We start from the raw sequence: 24723 nt of genomic DNA, 5'->3' as shown, positions 1-24723 counted from the left end.
CACAAAGGATAATATTCGAAGATGTCTGACTCTGATTATACATTGCAACATTTTGTGTCTTCTTTGTGTTGCCTGTTTTCACTTCAACATATATCGGAGGCAAGACAAGAGAAGGGAGGGGGGTGGCTACTAAATACACGTGTTTGGGGAGCAATGTGTGCCAAAAGACTGTATCTTATCTTATATGTATCAGCTTGCATAACTAAATATTTTCTTGTTGACAAGCTGTTTCGCTGACATAAGCGCACTTGCAGAGAAGGTACCCCTCCTTACATGTTACGATCAGTATTATTACGGTGCTAGTAGGCTATTAGACTTGGGGTTGGTCTATGTTGTCTAGATTGTTTCAGTTGTTCCCCTTTCAGACCTTGCGATCTATAATGCAGATGATTTCAAGGTCACCTGTTTCTTTGACCCACGGTTAACGAGGGTGTCATGTGGCTAGCACAAAGACCAACCACTTTTACTTTCCTCAACTAATGTCAGATACCCATTAGGGCTGGGTGGACACAGAGGCGCCCAGAGATCACGATCAGTCTTCACCAGGATTTGAACCAGGGACCCCCGGTTTGGTAGCCAATCGCTTTACCGCTCAGCCACCGCGCCTCCAGATTGACTTGAGATTGCCCTTAAAATCCGTTCACTAAATAGTCCTTTATAGAAAGGTTACATTTCGGTTAAATTGTGCTAACTGAAAAAGATATAGCTCTTTTTTTTTTTTATCAAAAAAAGCACACAATCCACGCTGGATTGGTGTAATTATTATACCTGAGTTTTATATATACGCACATGCACACACACACACACACACATACACTCATACATACATACATTAATAACACTGAGTTTAATCTGTGAACAAAATATAGTGAGGGTAATGTTTTAACATTTGGGGCTATTTGAAAAACTTGTTGGCCAGAAACTTTGATCTAGTTGGCAACACTCTGAACTATGAACGCTATTCTGTGAACGTAACCGTGCATCCAAGCGGAAGACAATTATGCATATTTTCGTATGGAAGTGTGTGCTATTTACACCAGTTTGAATGAAAGTTATTTAACCTAACAAGCTTGTCATTCTTAGCACACTGATAAAGTGTTTTTATTCAATACCCTTTCCTTGGGCATATGTATTTGCTTTTAAGTAGGCCAATTGATTAAATCCAGTCCAGACAGTTTGCGTTGCTAATTTTGGTGAGTTTTTTTTTCATACTAAGAATTTTAAGTTTAATACAAAATAATACTATATTGCTTTTTAGAATCTAGACATTTAGAAAAGTCTATTTGCTTTTTATAATTGCTATGAGGTTTATTTATTCCCTTCCGTTCTGTTTTAACCCCCAACATTTCTTTACCTTAAGAAAGAGAGACAGACAGACAGACAGACAGGAAACGAAAAAAGAAATATAAGAAATAAAATGCATATGAATGAAGTATAGAAAGGGAAAGAAAGACAGAGGAAGAGGAAGCAACACAGAAGGAAAATAAATATCAGAAAGAAAGTAGCCTATATGAAAATGAATGAAAGACAGACTGATTAAAAAAAAGACTGAAAGAGAGAGAGAGAGAGAAGGGAGAGAGGCTAAAGAGCTAAGCACGAAATGACTCTAGTAAATTATGAATCGATGCACTCAGCCCCTGGGCTATAAACTGATTAACAATCACTCCGTCAGCAGCTCGTCTCTTTCCTCTTTAGTTTGGTCGAGATTACGTCACCGTACCGCTTTGACGTCACGTTGCCAACTTCACAGGAAATCACTAGGTCTCCTAGTTTATAAACCAATAACGTCTTGCGGCCACTTTGACTAATTTTAGTTATCTGTGCTGACAGGCATTAGCCTTTTACTCTATTAGAAACCCTCCAGTCAGTCGCTCACTTTATTTCATTGCTACTTAACAATATTTGTTTATGTGAAGCTTTTGTTTTGCGTGCGAATGTTCAACTGTAATTTTAAAATAAGGTTACATGCAGTGGAGTCACTAGGAGTTTACGGAGGGGGTGCGGGTTATACCGGGTGACGCCCACCAGGGGGGGGGGGAAACCCAAATGAAAAAAAGCTAATTTTACTTTTGCAAAAGAAGGAACCTTTTTTAAAAAAATATGACTGTCGCTAGATACATACATGCCTATGCACGTTTAATATAGAGATCTAGATCTCTATATATTATAGTATTAGTATAGGCTATTTTTGGTACAAATAGGCTAATTTTGGTTGAAATTGCGTCAAAATGTCCAAAACATTTCGTGCATACAAGAAGGTTTTGAAAGCGGTCTACTTTTTTTTTAAAGGACAAATGAAACTGTAGTATTTGCATTATCTGTGAAATTTTACGTCTCGAGAGATGATCTTTTCCCTTTGCAACTTCTTGTGTGACTAAAGAGGCCAATCCTTGATACACAGCTGCGGTCACATTTTGGGCTTAAGTAATCACCAGGCGCCATTGCATTTTCACAATTCTTTCTACTACTGTTGTGTATGGCATCTACAATCCGGGACCCTTCCTTTATGCTCGCTCTCCATGTGGATCTATCCAGTGTCACTATTTCTCAGCTGCTATTGTCGATTTTGCATTATAGTTCTTGGATATTTGAGCGTTTATCAGTTGAAAACGTCCTAGAAGTAAATAAATTAAGTCTCTTCGTGTTTATCAACTCGATATCAGAGTTTACACATTTGTTTTTTGTTACAAAGTACTAAAAAAAAAAAGAGGAAAAAAAAAGAAAGTTCGCATTTCAGACTTTGCGATCTATGGGGCAGATGATGTAAGGGTCATCTGTTTCTGTGGCCCACGGTTAACGAAGGTGTCATGTGGCCAGCACAACGACCAACCGCCTATACTTTTCCTCAACTAATGTCAGGTACCCATTTGAGCTGGTCGGACACAGATGCGCCATAAACATTCCAAAATTATTTTTTACACCTAACTAATTATGAATCACTCAGACTTAACCAGTTCATTAATAAATTAGTGTTAATTTATTAATTTTGTTTGATATAGAAAAGGGGAAACAAATATCACAGTATTGAGATACTTGGCTGTAAATGTGCAGTTCTTTTTCTAATATAGATTTTTAAAAGTATTTTATAGATATTTTGATATTTTTTTTTTTCGTTTTATATTGAGAGGGTTTTGTTTTGCGGTGGTAAAGTTGTCTGTGATAATTCTGAACTTCTCAATGTGCACATGTCAGTTGACTACTAATTATTCCAATTAGATAAATCTAGTTAGTCTTTGGTAATGTTGGATTTATATTTACCGTAGTAATTCTGTTTGAAATAAATCACATGTAAGAATAACGTAGTATTTTGTTATAAAGTACTATCTGTAGTAGTCTGTAGTTTAAATGTTTCTTGTTTCTAAAGTGCTCATGTGCTGAAGGAGTCCTAGCAGCTCTCAATAAGTATATGATTCAGTATTTGCATTCCATTCAGTGAATCATATATGCTTATCGTGTAAAGAATAACTAATGTGGGTTAGCATTGTTAAACATACAAGAGTTTGTTCCCCTTTCAGACCTTGCGATGCTGAGGAGAGAAGTTGTCAAGCTGACATGTCTCTTAAGGCCGGACGGTTAGCGAGGGTGATGACATGGCCTTAAGTGTGCCGATGAACCAAATAATCATAACCATAACGAGGGTGCCATGTTGCCAGCACAACGACTTACCACCTTTACTTCCGTAAGTAAGGTATCCATTAGAGATGGGTGGACTCAGGGGCGTCCTAAAAAATACCGAATCATTATTGAATCCCTCGGTTCGGAAGCCAAGCGCTTTACCCACTAGACCACCGCGTCTCCTAACATACAAGAAACTCTTTCAAATAACACTTCAATAACTTAGTTCAGTTTAGAGTAATGGGCTCCATTCAGAGACTTGTTTTGGAGAGGTACGCTACAGTTTCATTGTATAGTGTCATAGTGACAGTGTAACTTGCCAGTAACTACGAGACTTGACACTTATACATTCTCCTCCAGGCTAATAACACTTAAGAATTAATTTGGTTTTTTGAACGAATTTGAGAGCTATTCTATTTATTGTTCTCTCTCCTGCCCTCCCGTGAATTAGCGTTACACATAGGAAGGATCAATGTTTGTTGTCACTATAGGTTCTGTGAAACTTGTGACCTACTTTTGGTCTTGGGGTCTACTTCATAGACCAAATCAATTAGTAGAAGCGGAATGAGGTGCTCTCTTTATGTTTATATAGGGCCTAAAGATCGTGACATATGATTGATTCTAAAAGGATGTTTCACCACTATTTAATAGTTTAAATGTTTCACCGCTCTTAGATAATCTGAATGTTTCACCGCTATTAAATAGTTTAAATGTTTCACCGCTCTTAGATAATCTGAATGTTTCACCGCTATTTTGTAGTTTAAATGTTTCACCGCTATTAAATAGTTTAAATAATGCACCGCTATTAAACAATCTTGAATGTTTGACCGCTATTAAATAGTTTAAATAATTCACTGCTATTAAATAGTTTAAATAATTCACTGCTATTAAATAGTTTAAATAATTCACTGCTATTAAATAGTTTAAATAATTCACTGCTATTAGTTTTAATTGTTTCACCACTATTTAATGCTTGAAATGTTTCATCACTATTAAATTGTTTATAGATTTCACCGCTATTAAATACTTTGAATGTCTCAACGCTGTTAGGCTATATAGATCGGATTTTTTTTTTTTTTTTTGCAGCATGAAAGGGAAATAATTCCCCCAAAGTATTGTAAAGTAGTTTGTGCAGTGGCGTGTTGGCAGGGAAGCACGGAAAAATAATATTTTCTAAAGTGTCTTCTTCTTCTTCTTCTTCGTTCTCATTGTTATGTTGGAGCGTTCAGAGGACTAGACCAATATATGAGATGAACTGCGCAGTGGTTTCCAAATCAGGGAGCTCTCCTTATAGTTTTCTTTCTATTGGGGTGTTTTGGGGCCAGTGTCTTATACGGGCCTCTTGGTAAAGAGAGCAGTTTTGGAGGACGTGGTCGGCATTCTCTGGTGACACTTCACATGGGCAGATTTCACTGGTTCCAATTTTGAGCTTCCGGTACATGTGTTGTCGCATTCTGATATGTCCGGTCCTGAGTCGAAAGATTAGACGTTGATCTTGTCGGGATAGCTTATAGTAAGCGTCATCTTTCTTGTGATTTGGATGAGAGCTCGTCCATATCTCATTTTCCAAAGTGTGATTTATAGTAATTTGTGCAGTGGTGAGCCCTCCATTGACACAGAGAGTTATGTTAACTCCTCCTTCCCCTTTTTAAAATAAAATGTTTCAAATAAATCTTTTTTTTTTGGTCTTTTTACCTTTCCCCGTATGATGTCTACATCATTTACCCTACAGACTGAAAGGTCTCAAATGGAACTTCACTTTATTTTTTACGTATGATCTAAGTCCACAATTAGCTTTGTCTGAAAAAATATTGAAAAACCGTTTTCTAATTTTAATTAAAAAAATTAAAAAAAAAATGTACTATAAGCGGAAATCTCATTATCGATAATAGGTTGTTCATTTCTTAAAATTAAAATAATACTAGCAAAAATCGCTCTTCTGACATATTACAATTAGTTTTCTTGAAAAAAAAAAAGGCCTAAAAGTATCTTTAGGAATAAAGGTTATTCAGTTTGTTTTCATATTAAATGTAACGCCAAATGATTACTTTGGTTAATACAAAAAAAAAACAAAAAAACAATGGCTTGAATATTCTTAGTCAATTGGCGGATCCTTTGGGGGCCACCTCATTGTAATTTTGTTTTTAAATGTTGATCTTCTACTATGATATAATATAATTGGTTTGATATTGACAGAGTTTAAAAAGAGAATTTAATGATCTCAAGAAAAAGAAATCTCACTGGAGCATGTCTTTAAGTCCGCCCCCCCCCCAAAAAAAAAAAGCCAATTATTAAGAGCAACAGCAAAAAAAAATAAATAAAAAATAATAAAACAAATAAAAAAACTACTTATCTTTACCTAAGAATTTAATTCAATGAAAAGCTATCACATAATCTAGATATTGAAATAATTAAGACATTAAGCAAATCATTAAAAATAAAATAGTTAAATAAAGCTAAAAAGCTTTTTAATCTTGTCTACACTGATGTTAGAATATGAGTCCTATCTTTTGGATCTCTTAAGTCAAGAAAACATAAAGAAACTAGAATGGACATAGAAACAGTGCGCGAAATTGATAATAAATGAATATTCATATTTGATTAGACTGCAAAAGTAGCAACATTACTATAATTTCTAAATTTAGAGACACTTCAGGACAAAAAGACTAAAAGGTGAAGTGGCAATAATACATAAAACAATTAACCATAAAATACATATTCAAATAAAAAAAAACTAACAAAATACTTAGAAGGACACAAGATAAAACAATATATTATTCTATATGCTGCAACATTAAATCAATACTCTTCATTCCTTGTAGCCTTTAAAATATGGCCTGAATTCGGAAAACCAATAGCAGAAGTTTTAGGTCTATGTTGTGACGCGGTTACTGTGTGTGGTCAACCGTGACACACGGCCAAGTGTTGGGTATCGGAGAGTTAGCGGACTTGCGGGAAGTGACGAGTGTGTTGTAAATATGCAGAAGGAAGTCATCTAGTGGAGTTGGTTATCTCTAGATAATGTTCGCCTTGTCAATATGTTAGGTTTGAATGCTGCACAATAAAAGGCAGTTTATACTTTAAAGGACTTGTTTCTTCACAGTCTATAATTGACATGTTTTGACCGTTAATACATTGATACATGAGCGACGTAATAGTCCTCTTTGAAGAAACGTCAGGAATTTCTAAGATAAGATAGTTCCTTTTCTCATTAGTCACGTAACAAGCAAGAAAACATGACGTGTTGAAACTTAAGCGTTTGATTTAAAAAAAAAACACACGCTACGACCTCAACGCCATGTTTCCTCCCTACAAGGGAAGACAACTTAAAAGTAAACAACAATGTCAATGCGCTCTACACACACACACACACACACACACACACACACACACGTACGGTCTTGTTCAATACCTTACACCACACACTCTAGTTCCTCTCGGTTCAAAAGCTCAGTAAATGACGTCAACCCAGAGCCACTTGTGGCACACATTTACGTTTCCTGCTTGTAAAAAGACTTCCACTTCATTTGACTCGTTGCCTTGCCTGCAATACAATCCGTTCACACTTTTTATTTAATTTAAACTAGCTTCAAATATTTGTTGACATGTTACCAAGTAAATAAACGTATCTTAGAAATGTCAAAGTAACCTCAAGCTATTGTCCAGTTTGCCCCCCCATTAATGCCTCATCATTGTGTGCCTCAATTAGAAAAACGCAATACAGTAGTGAAAGTGTAACGCTTTTAGCCCATGCTGTGATCAAGATATGCAGCTTAGGAATGTTTCTTTACAAATCTGTTGCTGTTGAAAAGATTTGCATAAAATAAATCCACGATTATTTTATTTTTTTTTTCATTTACAGCCAGAGATAGGTTGAAGGCTGACTGGCCGTGCAGTAAGCGAGTCGGAATGTCATCTCGATGGTCTCAACTTTAAACGAGTTTGAACCCTGAACTCCCTGTCATCCTGTCCAAGTGGAGTTCCTAGGGCCAGTCCCGTAAAAACTTGAGAACCGAGAGTCTGAAAGATTGAAAACATACAGATCTAGTTTTAAGTTACCCAAAATAAGTTGGGTACGAAAAAATAGGGAGAAAAAAAAAACTCTCGAAATTTGATGGTGGAAAGACATTGACATCTAGTGCTGATAAAAGGATACGGACTTTTGATTCGAGATGGGGATTTGTGTTTTCTAATCTTTGACTGGAGTGGGGTGACAAACGGAGGAGTTCAATACGTTTCATGTGCAACTCTTTGTTAAAGGTAAGTACAATTACCTTCTAGAATAGTAATGACCTACATGATCCAAATTATACATTCTTCTTCTTCTTCTAGCCAGCTTTATTGCTGCTGAGCTGTGAGCTCTTTCGCAGACTGTGCCGAGTAAAAATAGTGTGCTGTTTTCTTCAGTTGTTCGGCACTGCCGTACAGGGTGTTGGTTATGTTGGGCTGTAGTGGAAGTAGGGTCTACCTAAGGTGGATTAGGAAGGGGCATTCAAAGAGGATATGGTTTACGGTTTCATAAGGATTGGCGCAGTGTCTGCAAAGGGGGAGTTGTGTGGAGTTTATTTTGTTCAGATGGTAATTTTTATAGAGGTGTGTGTGATGTTCTTAGTTGGAAAATTGTAGATTGTTCTTTGCGGGGGAGGAAGTTAATACTGTCCAGTTTGTTAGGCATAGTCATTTCTTTGTTCATGGCTCTGCCAGTGTTTCCTGATGCCCATTGGTTGAGCCACTCCTCTTTGTGATTGTTGACTAAGATTGACCTTAGGGTGACTGGTGAGGTAGCTTACAGGTCTTTCTGGTTGTTCCATAGATGAACCTGCCTTTGATAGCTTATCTGCCTTTTCATTTCCCATGATGCCATTGTGTCCAGTGATCCTCTGTAGTGTGATATTGATATTTAATTTTGATATCCTCTGATGGATTATCACAATTAGTGTTGTCAATTAGTGTTGTCAATTAGTGTTGTCAATTAGTGTTGTCAACTCTCTTGGGCTGTTTGAGGTGTTGCTGAGGTGTTGCTGTTAAGTGCTTGCAGAGTAGATTGGGAGTCTGTAAAGACAACATAATCTGATGGTGATTGCACTCCTTAATATAATTTGTTTTCCACTGTCTGTAGTGCAATGGTAATTGCCTCAATTATACATAAAACACTGAACCATAATCTTGAAATACAAAAACAAAATATAACAAGATGACAAAGACAAGATCTGTCAACCTTTATTCTCCATTCTTCTCTGTCATTTGTCTTTGTCAGAATTTCATTCTGATGTTCTTTCTGAAACTATTGAGACCTGCCTGGGTGGATCACTTCGGGATCCGATTTTAAGTTTTTGTTTTACACAAACTGTTTTTGTAACCATGTTTTAATTTCATGTTTTTATAGTTTAAAAAACATTTTTAAAAAAATAATTTTTTCGATGATGAAATTTGTGGTACACTTACTTATCGACACAATAATGTGTTGAGATGCATGTTGAGATGCATGTTGAGAGGCATATTGAGATGCATGTTGAGATGCATATTGAGATGCATGTTGAGAGGCATATTGAGATGCATGTTGAGATGCATGTTGAGATGCATGTTGAGATGCATGTTTGCACATTATTATGATGCACACTTGCAAGCTAACGCACAGGCATACTGGCACATACGGTATGCTGACGTACTGACACATAAGCATGCTGAAACACTGAAACAAACATGCTGACACAGTGACGTACTGAGACATAATTAATAACGCTGATACTGACACACTAATATGGATACATACTTACATACTGACACACAAACATGCTGACACGCTGACAAACAAACACATTGACATACTTATATAGAAACATGCCGACACTGACACATAAACATGCTGACACATTGAGATGCTGGCACATAAACATACTGACATGTATACACGAACGCCACATGCGCAAGCCGAAGCGTTAGCGCATTGTCACGCTGACATGCTGACACGTTAGCACTGGCACACATGCAGACACACTTATATGCGGACACATTGACAATGTCAATTGTCACCCTGGGCATAATACGAATACATACAGTTTTGATCATCGTTTGAATTTCACGACAATGGCTAAACGAGACACTTTTTGATGACAAGACACACCGACACACCCTCGCTGACATGTCACACTTGGAGATAATCTTAATTATAAGAATATATTACCATCGTTGAAACTCACATGAACTAAATAAATCGGGACGGCTTAGGGCATGCTTAGAGTGACTAACTTTGGCGGCAAAATGACGTCAGGAACATTTTTCCTTTAACGTCTGTTCTGTAACTCCATAAGTGACATTCTCAGACTTGTAGTTTACTCGTAACAACTAGCTGTATGTTGTTTCCTCAACTGTACCCCCCCCCCATGTCAACTCACCTGACCAGCCTCGTTTTAGCATTACCTAAGTGAAGTTGTTCGGACCGGCTGATCCTTTGTACCAAATCGTTGGACGTTTCAGTGTCCTATGTCGTATGCTTATATGAGGTCATGCTCTTGCTGTGGTGCATTGTGGGTCCATACGTTTTTGTTTGCTAGCTTTGATAAACACAGATTTATATTGCACCCCTGTTTGTTATACATGTTTTTATGTTTTCAAACTCTGTGTACGACGTCATTGTTTCCAGCTCTTTTGTAATACCTCACACAGCTCTTGTGTAATACCTCACACAGCTCTTGTGTAATACCTCACGCAGCTCTTGTGTAATACCTCACACAGCTCTTGTGTAATACCTCACACAGCTCTTGTGTAATACCTCACACAGCTCTTGTGTAATACCTCACACAGCTCTTGTGTAATACCTCACATTAGTTCCACTACTAGACGTTTCTACGTCTAGGCTACGGGTGCTGGAATCCTCTGTTCGTACCTACAATATGACGAAATCCAGACATTATACTTGTGTGCTCAATCACAAAGACACTTGCGGATATTTTTATACTATTTGTAGCTCGATATTGTTACAAACTCATACAAAGTCCGAGAATGTGTATTGGTTTCTATGTTTCATTTACTTATCTACTTTGTAAAGTAGACATACATATGCACATAGGTGTACACTATTTTTAATTGATAAAAATTTTTTTTTAAAAATAATCACTTTCTTTTTAAGTTACAGACTCCATATCTCTCTATATCGAATCAGAAAACGAGTACAAAAGACGTTTTATTATTATTGCATTATTGCCCTTATCTCCTACAGACTCTTGCTACCCAACCACATGTACAAAACAGACATCTTCCTCATCTTTTAATTCCCTAGCTAGACATAGTTTTAACATTACACTATTAAACGTACAACTGGTTACTTTTCGCGGTTGGGCAATGCACCAGAAACGATATGCTTTAATTTAACCAGTTTCCCCCCCACCTTTTTTTTTTCTTATAAAGATTTCGCTGTATTATGAAAAAAAATGTTTTTGTGTATATAAGACTAAGACTAAGACTGCTTTATTGATCCTTACGGAAATTTGTTGTGATTACAAGGACTCGTTTCTCATATAAAGACAACACAATAGAAAAATACACATAAATACAACAGACAACATAAAGAGTTCATTCAGCGACTACAAACAGGTATCTTGGTGCATTTCATGTTCCCTGATCAATGAGTGGCGGTGATAGAGTCTGACTAAGTGAGGTACGAACGAGTTTTTGTACCGCTCCGTTCTTGTTTTGATTGACAGCAGTCGCCCACTTCGCGACGACCTAGCGTAGTTCTGATGGAGCGGGTGGCCGTTGTCTTCCAAGATTTTTTCGATTTTTCTTAGGCACGTTTGTTCAAAAAGTTCCTTTAAATGTGGTAATGTTGTGAGTGTAATTTTTGATGCTTTTTTAATGATGTTTTCTAGACGTTGCAACAGTTTAGATGAGGCGTTGCCTTGCCAACAACTTATTCCGTATGTTAGCAGATTTTGTACAGTCGCGCCGTAAAATGTCTCAAGGATCTTCTTGTTTAATTTAAAACTGTTGAGTTTGTATAGAAAAAAGAGTCGCTGGGCTGTTTTCTTTGTCAGAGTTCCAAGGTGGTCTTCCCATGAAAGCTTGTTGTTGATGATAACGCCTAGATATTTATATGCCTTTACTTGTTCTATAGATGTAGTGTTTATTTGCAGTTCACGTATAGTTTGTTTTTTCTTTCTAAAATCTTTCTAAAATCTATTATAAGTTCTTTAGTTTTTGTTACATTCAGTTCTAGAAAGTTGTCGGTGCACCAGTTTGTAAACTCTTCTATCGAGCTTCGATACTGAGTTTCGTCTCCTGAAATAAGACCGACTATGGCAGTATCATCAGCGAATTTAATGAGTTTAACAAGTGTATAGTACAGGAGAAAGCACACAACCTTGTGGAGCACCCGTACATAGTACTCGAGTTGACGATTTGGTGTTGTTGACTTTAACATACTGGGGCCGTTGGGTTAAAAAGTTTAGAACCCATGCTTGCAAGTAAGGGCTTACATTTAAGTTACATGTAAGATTATGTGTGTGTTTGTTAATGAATAATACAAAGATTCTTATACTTTTCTGACATTGGAGTGGCTCCTGTTTATCTAGAAATAATAATAAAATATAAACAATGTACGTTTGTATACTAATACTGCATTCCAGCTGTATATCCTGTCTCCCGTACAACGTCTCATTTTTTGTAACCCTAGGCTTTTCTCGGTATTTAGACTTAACAATTCATTCCTTTATTCTAAATAATACCAACACCCGAAAGATTCAAACAAGATTTCTGGGTCTGAACTTCATTATTTTATTGATACTTTTAAATTAAGCTCGTGTCATTGGCATGACCCTCCCCGGGCCTCCAAGTACCTACCACCCAGGGGCGTAACTAGGCATTTGGGGGCCCGGGGGAATTGACCTCTTTGGGGGCCCCTTGCATTTTGACATTCGACATATGACATGAGATAATGTACGCAAATATATATATAAGCTCAAAATCAAATTGGTTCAGTATATCAGTAAACTTAACAAAAAAAATAATCATGAAGACTCTTTTAATGAATATTGCCGTTGTTTATTAGTTTAGATAATGCACAAGTGACAACTCTCAATTGATATCGCTTCACGTCGTGCATTCTGTGCAGCAAAGAAATCTATAACATCATCTACATCGATACTTTCTAGTATTTGTGACTTCACTGACATTAAAGCCATGATAAGCTTTTCTTGCGTCATTGTGCTCCTGAGATAGTTTTTGATGAACTTGAGCTTTGAGAATGATCTCTCACATGACGTAGTGGAAGTGGCCTGAGTTAGCGGTATTCGGAGGAGGTTGCAAAGTTTGAGCACACGTAATTCATTCCCATATGAAGCCTGTTTCCTCAATATGTCTATTGGTGATTGTATTACTGGTTTGATGATGAAAAGTGCTCGTGCATCAATGACATCATTGAAAAAGCGATTTTCCATTTATTTCATCATACAAACAGGAAAAGTAGCACAGTTTGTCATAAGCGTGTCTTCATCTAACAGGTGTCTTGGTTCAAGAAGAAACCCAAAGGTATCCATTTTCTTTCCAGCCTTTGGAATCTGCCCTTCATCTCCATATGAAATCTGTCCAGCACTTCTGTCGCAACACGTTTGAATTGCAGTTCTATTGACAGTCCTACATTAGAACTCAACTTCCCATCAAGTCTTTTCTTTCTTCTGGTTGTTTTGATTACAGGGAATCCATAGTATTCACTACCTTCTTTTGCTTTTTCGATGGATTGGGTTTTTGTCAGTTTCTCATCATTTTGCAGAAAGTATGAAAGGGTACTAATTTCTTTAGCAGCTTCCCGTATATGCAGTCCAGACTTTTGTAGTTTCTTTTGAAATATATTAATTGGGCGCAGGAGCTTTTGACCAGAATTCAAGATAGGCAAAAAATTCTTAATTTTCCACTGCATGAAGAAGATTCTGTGCTAATATTATATGGTATTACGTCATTGTTGGTTGTTTATGTTTTGTGCGAAAGCAAAAGGATTCAGAGCATACAAAAGTGGGAAAGATCCATATCTCGTTATGCTCGAGTATAGAAATACTCCGATAAGTGGACTGCCGTATTCACCATCACAACTGGTGACGAGTAGAAGACTCAGGGAATCATTCCAACTGATCCCAAACTATTGAAACCATCGGTAGCTGAAAATGCAGAGACATTACTCAACGAACGACAGATGAAAAGCAAAGTGAAATACGATGCAAAAGCTAGACTACCTAAAGATTATTCTGTCGGAGAGTTCATCTAGGTCAAACATGCCAGAAAGCAGTTGTCATAAAAAAACATTCAGCACCCAGATCTTAAATCATAAAGACAAACGGAAAAACATACAGAAGAAATCAACGCTTTTTGAATAAGAGTTTCGATGAAGACATCTCTGGGTACTATGATACCGATGAAGACAATGAACTGCAAACTGTTGGAACAAACGAAACAGACAGTTATAGACCAATGTCTAGAGAACTTGTTGTGCCAGTCAAGACAACCAGAAGTGGACGAATTGTTAAAGTTCCTAGTAGACAGGGCCGGCCTTAGGCCTCTGCAGCCTATGCGGTCGCAGTGGGACCCGCGCTTTCATAGGCCCCGCGCTAATTCTAAGTATTGAATTAAACCATTATAACGCAAATAAATTAACAGGGTTTTCGCGACCTCCTGATTTTCAAGGGCCTCCAGGAAATCTCATGAAAAGGCAAAATATGCGATAAAGTCCTGAACTTTTTTTGAATTTATTCAGATCTCCTGAAGAATAGACCAAATTGACATTTTGGGGTGCCAATAAATAAAAGTGGCATTGCGAGCTTTCATTTGATAAAAATTTATTGCAAAGACGAAAGTAGGCCTATTTTCAAATTCAAAAAAAAATAATAATTTTGACATTATGCTTATCCCTACCCAGACTAGGCCCCGCGCGATCCGTTTCGCATAGGGCCCCGCAAATGCTAGGGCCGACCCTGCTAGAAGATATCACTCTTAAGAACTTTAAAAGGAAGGGTGTGATAATAACTTCAAAAGGAATGATGTGCTAATATTATATGATATTACGTCATTGTTTGTTGTTTATGTTTTGTGCGAAAGCAAAAGGATTAGATGGAAATAAAAAGGGAGTTTCCATTGAATGGAGGAAAGATAAATAGAGGGGTAATAACTCGAGTGTGAAGTTTAATTCTGAAATTATAGACGCCAAACCCGAATAATGGACTATTTTAGCATTATTAAAAATAACTTTTAGATCTGTTATACTCGATTCTGTAAATTTTGCTTCAAGGTTAATTAGTGTAGCCACAAAATACTCGCCATTTAGATCTATTATTAGTAAAGGTAACAAGATACCTGGAATTCGCAGTATATCATGCAGTTTTATTCGTGGCAACAAAGTTTAAAATGTAAAACTAACTTTAAAAAAAAATTGATCTCTGTGGCAAAAAATATTTTTAAAATGTCAACAAAGTCAACGTACTGATAGACCCTAGATCTAGGTTTAGTCTTTGTGATAAATTTAATCTCTGAATGTTGAAAAAAAAAGACACCTGTTGACACTATTTGTCAATCAAATATATTAATTTATGTATTTACAAATTTATTTCGGACACCCCCCACCCCACCCCCCTTAGTTACGCCACTGCTACCACCCTTTGGGTGCAAGTCTTTTCTCAAGTTTGACATCTGGAATTTTTCTCTGCCCGTCTAAATCTAGATCTACCGGAATATCCTCAATATTTTAACATCAATATTCTGGATATACAAATGTATTTTTTTTTAATGCTTGAAAAATTCCCAATTTTTACCCTATTTTCATACTTAAAGAAGAAAAAAAAAGTCCTTCTAAAAATATAAATTGTTTTGTTTACAAAAATAAATAAATCAAAAGCCTCCCCCCTTTTTTTTCCGACTTTTTTTTTAAACTGTATCCTCGGGTGCAAATAAAAACATTCACTCTGTTTTCTTACCAAAACGAAATATATTTTAGTTTCCAGCACTTTTAATTTGTTTTCTTTAAGGGGGGCGGTGGGACAAGAGAGAGGCAGGGGGTGGGGGGGGGATATGATGATTTGTAATAAGCCAGGTGAGTTCACATTACCACGACCTATATAAATCTAACTAATGTAGGCGAGTACTGTGATGACCTCGCTTATCTAACCTGAGTGATTCATAACAATTTTGTCATCAGGCATTTCACCTTTTTTTTTTCTCTATGGCATAACATCAGTTGGTTTATGTGCATTCATAGTTGGATGGTTTGTTGTTTGTGTGGTGTGTGTGTGTTCGTGCGTGTGTGTGTGTGTGTGTCTGCGTGTGTATGTCTGCGTGCGTTTTTGTGTGTTAAGAATAAAGTAACTATTGTATCTGTTTTATTTTATGATATATAATTTAATGAGTTTGACTCACTGAAGTTTAAAAAAAAAAGAAAAACATAAAAAATACTTTTAAAAAAGGTGTATATTAAGCCTAGTTGTATCCAAAAGTCTGGATTGATCATGTAATGAAATTTGTAATACATTTAGACTAACAACAATAAATCTGCGTCATACAATTGGTTTTGTTTAGCGCAATTTCATGCTTTTAGCTTTCTCTATGCTATGATCCTATCACTTGTCTAGACCGTTTGGAAAGGGGTGGAGGAGAAAGAAAGGGGTGTTTAAATGATCGCTTTTTAAATAGAATTCAAACTCGAGGTCTAAAGCCTTCTCAAACCAACACATTAACCACTATGCCAGCTATTAGTTTATGAAAATAGAATGTTTTGTAGTTATCTATATTAAGCTTCAAACTTTAAAGTGGCGACCTACAAAGTATGAAGGCTAATTGATCTCCACAACACACAAACATCATTCAAGTACAATTTTCTTTCCCTTTTTTGAGATACCAAACAAAGTAATAAAATAATTATTTACCAATAGTTAATTACTAATTGGATGTTTCTTTTAAATAGATTCTTGTGTTGTCAGGTAAAAGAAATAATTGTGCAAAATTTCAGCTTGATCCGAAATTGGGTGCGGGAGAAATCACGTGCATGAACTTTTTACCTGACGGACAGAGCTGATATAAGCTTTGTACTACAAATTGTTTTAGGGTGTTCGCACTCTTTGTAGAGTCTATAACTTCTTCTCTCAATGTTGATCTCATTCCTCCACTCTATCACACGTTTGTGAAAGAAAGAAAAAATTGAACGGTGTCATCTGTGATATCTATGGCGACTTGAACACAAATCTTTGTGCCCTCAAGAAATTTACAGAAACATTTTTTTTCTCTATCATATTGTCCATCCGTTTTTTTGTGGGTTTGTTTTGCTTGTTTGTATGTTTGTATGTTGTTTTTTACGAACGTACTGTAAGAATATTTTTGAGTTAGGACCACAGCATTCTGAAGGTTGAATCCTTTCCGCAGTTCTATAACAGCAATTTTTTAAAAATCTTTTAACATCATAAATACATTTAAATTTAGAGATATATTCGTTGAACATAAGGTGGCTCAAGTGGGATCCTTTATCTGGAGACACTCTTCTTCTTCTTATATAATACAGACGTTACTTCAAAAAAAAGAAGATGATTACGTCCTACGCGTCATGCATTTAGTCATGCATATTAACCAATGACTTAAATTCTGCGAAGTCACTGGTTTTCCTGGCTAGCTCAGGCAACCCATTCCATGCTCTAATAGCACTAGGGAAGAAGGAGTATTTGTACAAATTTGTCCTAGCATATGGGACGAGGAATGTGCCTTTATCTTTGTGTCTTTCAGAGTATTTTATTAAATTTTGTTTTTGTATTTGAAGATTATGGTTCAGTGTTTTATGTATTATTGCTACTTTACTTTTGAGCCTTCTGTCCTGAAGGCTTTCTAAATTTAGTGATTTTACTAAAGGTGTTACTCTAGTCAAATGTGAATATTCGTTTGTTATGAATCGCACTGCTCTATTTTGTGTCTGTTCTAGTTTCTTAATGTTTTCTTGAGTTGAGGGGTCCCAAACAGAGGATGCATATTCTATTATTGGCCTAACCAAGGTTAAATAACATTTTAGTTTTATGTTCTTATTTGATTTATAGAAATTTCTTTTAATAAATCCTAATGCTTTGTTTGATTTTTTTGTAGTTTCGTCAATATGTGGATTCCATGACAGTTTTTCATTTATTATAACACCTAGGTATTTTGCGTTTTTAGTCTGTGTTACTGGTTTGCCATGAATAAGATAAGTGGAATTAATTTGTTTTAGTTTTTTTGTTACTCTTAACAACTGACATTTTTCTGGGTGGAAAGACATGCTCCAATTTGATTCCCATTTCTGTAATTCATCTAATTCTCTTTGTAAAATATCTGTGTCTTGTGTTGTTTTTATTGTTCTATATATTATGCAATCGTCTGCAAATAATCTGACTTTTGTTCCTGAAGTAATGCAATTTGGTAAATCATTTATGTAAATTAAAAATAGTAGTGGACCCAAGACTGTTCCTTGAGGTACACCTGAGTTTACTGTTATCGGTGTTGATTTAGAGCCATTTATTATTACAGTTTGTTCTCTCCCTATCAGAAAGTCTTTAATCCACTGATGCAGTGGACCATTAATGCCGAAATATTTTAATTTTTTAAGCAAACTATGGTGGTGAACTTTGTCAAAAGCCTTAGAAAAATCTAGTAAGATAGCATCTATTTGTTCACTATTATCTAAACCTTTTGAAAAATCATCAATTAGTCCTATTAGTTGTGTTTCACATGATCTATATTTCCTAAAGCCATGTTGGTATGGTGTGAGGACATTATGTTTGTCTAAGTGGTTTATGATGTTGCTACATATTATGTGTTCTAGGATTTTACATGTGATGCTGGTAAGTGATACTGGTCTGTAGTTTCCTGGGTCAGATTTTTCTCCTTTTTTAAATAGGGGGGTGACATTAGCTTCTTTCCAGTCCTTTGGTACTCTGCCCTGGTTAAGTGAAGCCTGAAAGAGTATTTTGAACACTGGGGCTAGCCCATTACTTAGTTCTTTGAGTAATCTAGCTGGAATACCATCAGGTCCAGTAGCTTTATTTGGTTTGGTGTTGGCTAATAGTTTTTGAATTCCATTTTCTTGTACTACTATATCTTCTATGTTGTCTACTTGGTTCAAATTCAGTAATATGTCTTTGTCTCCTGGGGCTGAGAATGCTGATGCAAAGTATTTGTTTAGAATGTTTGCTTTAGTTTCATTATCATTATGTATTATGTTATGTTCATCTTTTAATGGCGCTACGCCTGTTGTTTCCATTTACTTAGACTTAATGTATGACCATAGGTTTTTGTTGTTATCTTTAGATATTACATTGTTTATGTATTCACTCTGCAGCTGTCTGCTTACCTTTTGGGTTAAGTGTTTAATTTTTATATACTTTTTGTAAACTCTTTCTGCATTAGTTTCTTTAAATTTTCTATATAGGTTTTCCTTCTGTTTACAAAGCTTCTTTAGTCTATTATTAAACCAGCATTTATTTATTTTGTTTGATGTGTATTTAGTTGGTATATGATTTTCTATAATGCTTTTAAGATGGTTTTTAATGAAATTCCAGAGGTCATCGACTGGTTGGTTAATGTCTTTTTCTAATAAGAATGTTTGTTGAAAGTTTAATGCAGCTTGGTGTAGTTGTGTTAGGTTACATTTATTCCAGAGTAAGATTTTTCTTTTGGGTTTTGTATTGGCTACTGCTTTTATCTGACTGTGTATTTTTATGATCTCATGGTCTGATAGACCAGGGATAATATCATAATCAACTACTAATCCAGGTCTGTTGGTTAAGAAGAGATCTAATGTGTTGTTTAATCTAGTTGGCTTTTTAATGATTTGATCTAAACTTAGGTTGTGTAAAGTTTCTATGAAAAGCTCATTTATGTCCTTAAGGTTTTGGTGTTTATCTATGGTTAGTGTTTTCCAATTTATATCAGGTAGGTTGAAATCACCCATAATCCAAAAAACTGCATTTTTAATTGTCTCTTTAAGTGTAGTAATCTGATTACATAGTTCCTGCATGTATTCTAAACTAGAATTTGGTGGTCTGTAAATGCTGCCTATTATTAGGGATGTTGAGGTGGTATTAATTTTACAAAATTTTGATTCTATATTTTTTGAGTTAGGTAAGGTAATTTCTTCTGCTATAAGAGTGTTTTTTATTGCTAAAAGAACTCCTCCATGATTATCAGCCCTATCTTTTCTAAAAATTTCATAATTACTATTGAAAATTTCTGCATTATAAAGTTTCTGTGCCTGCAATTATGTCTGGTTTCTCACATTCTAATAACATTTCTAAGTCTGCTGTTTTGTTCCTAATGCTTTGAAAATTTATTACTAAGGTTTTAAGGTATTTTGGTGTTACTTCTTAAGTAGGTTTGTTTAGTGAGGCTGTTGTATTAATTTTAGTAGATTTAGGTTTAACAGGAGTGGATCTGACTAGTGGTTGGTGAGTTTGGTTTGGGATGGTGTTTAGGATGTTGTATAGGTTAGAAGTGTCTGCATCAAAGGAATCAAACAGTCCTGATGTAAACTGAGGTAACCCACACGGTACACAGTGCCATGATGCATCTTTGTTGCCTAAGGCATAATATACAGGTGTATTCATATGGAGACATGATGCATGGTACCATTCATCGCAGGTGTCACATTGAATGGCTTTCTGTTTCATGGTGCATACTTTTTTGCAGATGTTGCATCTATCTTTAGATCTAGGCCCTGGATTTGACTCTACATCTCCTGCTATTAATATTAACAGTGATAGGTATTTATTTCTGCTGTGTCTGATTGAGAACTTCCATTTGTGATGGGTAATCTTCTTTAGTGTTATGGATGTGTATGTTAGGTTATTTTTAAAGTTGCTTTGATCTAAAGTGTGATGAGGATTGAGCTTGGTTGAAAGCAATTGGGACTTACAAAGTGTTGAGCCATTTTCTGCCACTTTCGACTTTACAAATATAGAACAATATCAAGGAAACCGTTCGATAGTCAAGCTGTTTCAGACTAGAGGAACAGACTAGAGCTTCAGTGTTGTATAAAATTGCAAATAAATATGTATTCACGTATGCTCACGAGCGATGAGATGATTTTATATATTTTCTGTTATTTGTCGACGGTTTGTTTGTTTATTTTTTGGTTTCCATGCGATAGAAACAAGCTATTTTTAGATACATGCACTAGACAAGTTATCATGCCTGGTTTTTCCCGTGAAAAGAAAATATTTTATTTGTGCTCAAACACGTAATTACACAGACACATGTAGGGTACGAGTAAGGTATCCATTTCAGACCATGCCACCTATGAGTGTGGGGGGGGGGGAGTAGGGATAAAGATACGTAGAGCTCACCTGTCTCTGTGGCAAACGGTTAACGAGAGTGTCAAGCTTTTGCTCACCCCCCCCCCCCCCACCCCAGTGTATGTCACACGCACGCACGCACGCACGCACACACACACACACACACACACACACACACACACACACACACACCATAAAAACAAATGTTCAAAATCCTATTATATACCAAATGGAATTTGAACTAGGGACCCCTCGGTTTGAAGCCAAGAACATTTATAACTCAGCCAACATGCTCCCACGCACTCGTATAAAAATGTAATGTAGTAATTGTGTGTAATCTAGCTTAAAGTTAAGTCTATATACCGTCAGGATGTGGACACTTGCTTTGGGGAAGCAATGATAATAATCCTTTTAGACATGTGTCTAGTCTGGTGCAACAAATATCTGGTGCAATAAATATCTGGTGCAATAAATATCTGGTGCAACAAATATCTGGTACAACAAATATCTGGTACAACAAATATCTGGTACAACAAATATCTGGTACAATAAATATCTGGTACAACAAATATCTGGTACAACAAATATCTCTTAAAACTGGTATCTGTTTTAACTAATTTCTGGCAAAACCAATATCAGGTTAAACAGAATCTGGTACAACAAATATTTTATACAAATTTGACCTGGTTGGACTTAACTTCTTAATTAAACCGAAAGACAAAAACGTATTAAGGAATTAGATCATTTGGCACTGTGGCTAAGCGCTAAATCACTCAGCTATAACACCTCCCGTATTATGTTCAGTATAGAAATTATGTCAACAAACGAACGGACAATATGTCCATGTTATTTCAGCACTAATCACATACCCTCCTGTAATGTCCACTTGTGTACTTTAACGTCAATACTCTGGAAGATTTTTAGCATTATGAAAAAACAAAAACAACAACAACTCCATACGTGTAGATCTAACATTCTTATTAAGAATAAATTGTGAAGAAAGTGTATGTATCAGCTGGCGCAGAGAATAATAGCAAGCAAGATGTGCTTTATATGATGTGTACTATTAGCACCCCCCCCACCTGTTCTGTTCCGTTTAACTCGACAAAGTATGGGCTAATCTAGGTCAGAAATTATGCGCATAAATTAAGTAATTAATGCTTCAAATCATATAAGCTCACTGATTCGTGACGCGCCACTTCCACGCCAGTTTTTTTTTTCTTTTCTTAAATATGCACGCTTTAGAACTGTCTGTTGACATGCTTTTCAATTCCAGAAGATACGGAGATTTTTATGCAATAATATCTATACCATAAACATGCAAGGTAATATTGCTGAGAGGCTGGAATCTTGTAAATGCTCAGGGAGTATGCTGTTGTTATTCTAGGAGATCTTCACCTTGCAGTTTAAAAAAAAAAAGCACTGAAAGAAATTGATAACTTACTAGACCGGGTATAGAACTTAGAAGTTTTCACCATTACATTTTTGTGGTCGACTTCACCAGATCAAAGAGAAATGTTTCTGCTCTTCTGAATCTGAACGCAACGATGGGGTGAGCTTTGGTGGACTCTGTGAAGGCGTGAAAATTAATGTTGAAAATAAATGAAAAATAAGTTTGATGATGTGAAATAATTCAAGCTTTGAATTATCTCCCATTAAAAAAAACAACGTTCCAATGGTGAAAATATTATTGACGTTTAGATTTTTTTTTTCCTCTAGTAACCTAGTTTTACTTTTTTTTTTTAAATGCCATTCGAGCAAGTGCATGATGGGAAAAACAGATCATTTTAAAGCGTAGAAGGGAAAAAAAAACATTAAAAAAACATTTGCTTGTAATTGTGTACAGTTGAAAAAAAAACATGAATCAATTAAAAAGTAACTCGATTAGTCAATTAATTATGGATTTTTGTTTGTTTGATGTAAGGGCAACAGCATAATAACTATTGAGACTTATAGTTCTAAGTTCGGAGTTCTTTCTTTGAAATAAGCTTTGTTTTTTTATGATTTTTCATATTATGCTTTTTATTTTTACAAAGCTTACTTCAACTCAACCTGTCTGTCTGTCTGTCTGGTAAAAAGTGTGCACACGTTATTTCTCCCACAAACATTCTTGGATCAAGCTGAAACTTCATTGACATAGACAAGACATGAATCAATTAAAACATAACCAATTACACAGTTAATTAGAGGTAACTCATTATTTTGTTTAATAGCAACAAGGGAAATGTATACTTCAGCATTCACATATATGGCTACATTTGTTGTGTTTAGTCCTATTAAATAATTGTTAACGCTATTTCTCCCTCACGCATTCTCCGATCAATTTGATGCATTAAACAATTATTTATTGTACCTAACAAAACATGAATCAATAAACAAAAATGCTCAGTTAGTCAATTAATTATTGATAATTAATGATTTTGTTTGGTATCAAATTAGGGAAATAACTTATAAATTACTTGTAGTTTTAAGGACGGAGTTCCTCCCCTTTAGATAAGCTTTGTTTTTTAAAAAAGTATCTTTTAAAAATAAATTTTGCTTGTACGGAAACCTTCTCCCTGATAGCCCACTTCCCCACAGGTTTACAAAAAAGATGGGACCCAAACCCACTGGGTATGTTAAAGCAGCTTAGAATACGCGCTGTAGAAATCGAATAATAATAAGCATTGTAAAAAAAAATACTTTTATTTACTGAGACCGAAAAAAAAAAGATACTCTAGTACTCTACTGAATTAGTGGCACTGGATAGATCCACATGGAGAGCGAGCATAGAGGGTCCCGGATTGCATGCACACCAATAGCAGAAAGAAGGGTGAAATTGCAACAGCGCTTGGGGATTACAGATGCCCAACCTGTGACCGTAGCTGTGTATCAAGGATTGGCCTCTTTAGTCACACAAGAAGTTGCAATGAGAAAAGACAATCTCCCCATTCGTAAAAAGCCGCAGACTAAATGAGTCAAAATGGATGACAAAGATGCTTTCTATTTTAACGAATCTCTCAGATTAGAAGTGCTAGAAATGGCTTAATTCATGACTTTAATAACGAAATGTAGTTCGCATGCCCGTAAAAATTCAGGATTTTTTACATTTACTAAAAAAAAATGGTACCCCTACAGAACTTGCAATCTATTGGGTAGATTATGTAAAGGCCATCTGTTTTGTGTCTGACAGTTAACAAGGATGTCATGTGGCCAGCACAACGACCAACCACCTTTACTTTTTCTCAATCTAATTTCAGGTACCTATTAAAAATTACCAGGATTAGAACCACTCAACCACTCACTTGACTCAGCTTAACATTCCAATAATTCCTTGGGATAAATTTGAGGACCCTTGAATTCAAGTATGGAGTACTTTTTTTTTTTCTGGTTCTGATGTTTCCCTTTCCGTTGAGAACTAGCTGTTAAGCACGTCCAATGAAATTGATTCTTGAACTAAAGCTCCATTCATAGGCCAGTGCACCTCTCAGTAAATGAAGCCAAGGACTAAGAATATAAAAAATCGATCAGTGATTCTCACATTTTATATTGCTCACATATTCTCACATTTTATATTGCTGTTGACTGGAACCAAAGAAGTTGTAAAAAATATATTCTTCTTGCTATTAGCCTATTAAAAAAAAGTATTAATAATTAACTAGGTCAGTGGTTCCCACTACTTTTCTGATGCACTACTGCAATTTAAATGAAATATGCAGATACTTTTAATTTTACATCTGGTCTCGAAAAAGCTCTTAATTTCATGTCCCACTATAGTTCTTAATCTCATGTACCACCAAAGTTCTTAATCTCATGTCCTACCAAAGTTCTTAATCTCATGTACCACCAAAGT

At 35.8% G+C, this 24723-nt stretch overlaps 2 protein-coding genes across 6 annotated transcripts in view; one reads left to right on the top strand and one right to left on the bottom strand.

Moving 5' to 3' along the window:
- LOC106052971 (protein ABHD15-like) overlaps nucleotides 1–24723 on the top strand; it is a 114964-nt gene that overhangs the window by 8471 nt on the left and 81770 nt on the right. For 3 of the 5 annotated variants that reach the window (XM_056006288.1, XM_056006282.1, XM_056006283.1), the window contains exon 2: nucleotides 7478–7875. The gene's annotated coding sequence lies outside the window, so the exon portion shown is untranslated. The remainder of the gene's footprint in view (nucleotides 1–7477; nucleotides 7876–24723) is intronic. The other 2 variants (XM_056006285.1, XM_056006284.1) reach the window with 1 other exon arrangement.
- Nucleotides 1–24723, bottom strand: part of LOC129921940 (dentin sialophosphoprotein-like) — a 56984-nt gene that overhangs the window by 2395 nt on the left and 29866 nt on the right.

The sequence above is a fragment of the Biomphalaria glabrata genome, chromosome 12 (assembly GCF_947242115.1).
Source record: "Biomphalaria glabrata chromosome 12, xgBioGlab47.1, whole genome shotgun sequence".
Taxonomy (NCBI): domain Eukaryota; kingdom Metazoa; phylum Mollusca; class Gastropoda; family Planorbidae; genus Biomphalaria; species Biomphalaria glabrata.
Note: the sequence above shows the minus strand (reverse complement) of the source record. Positions and strands in the feature narration are given on the sequence as shown.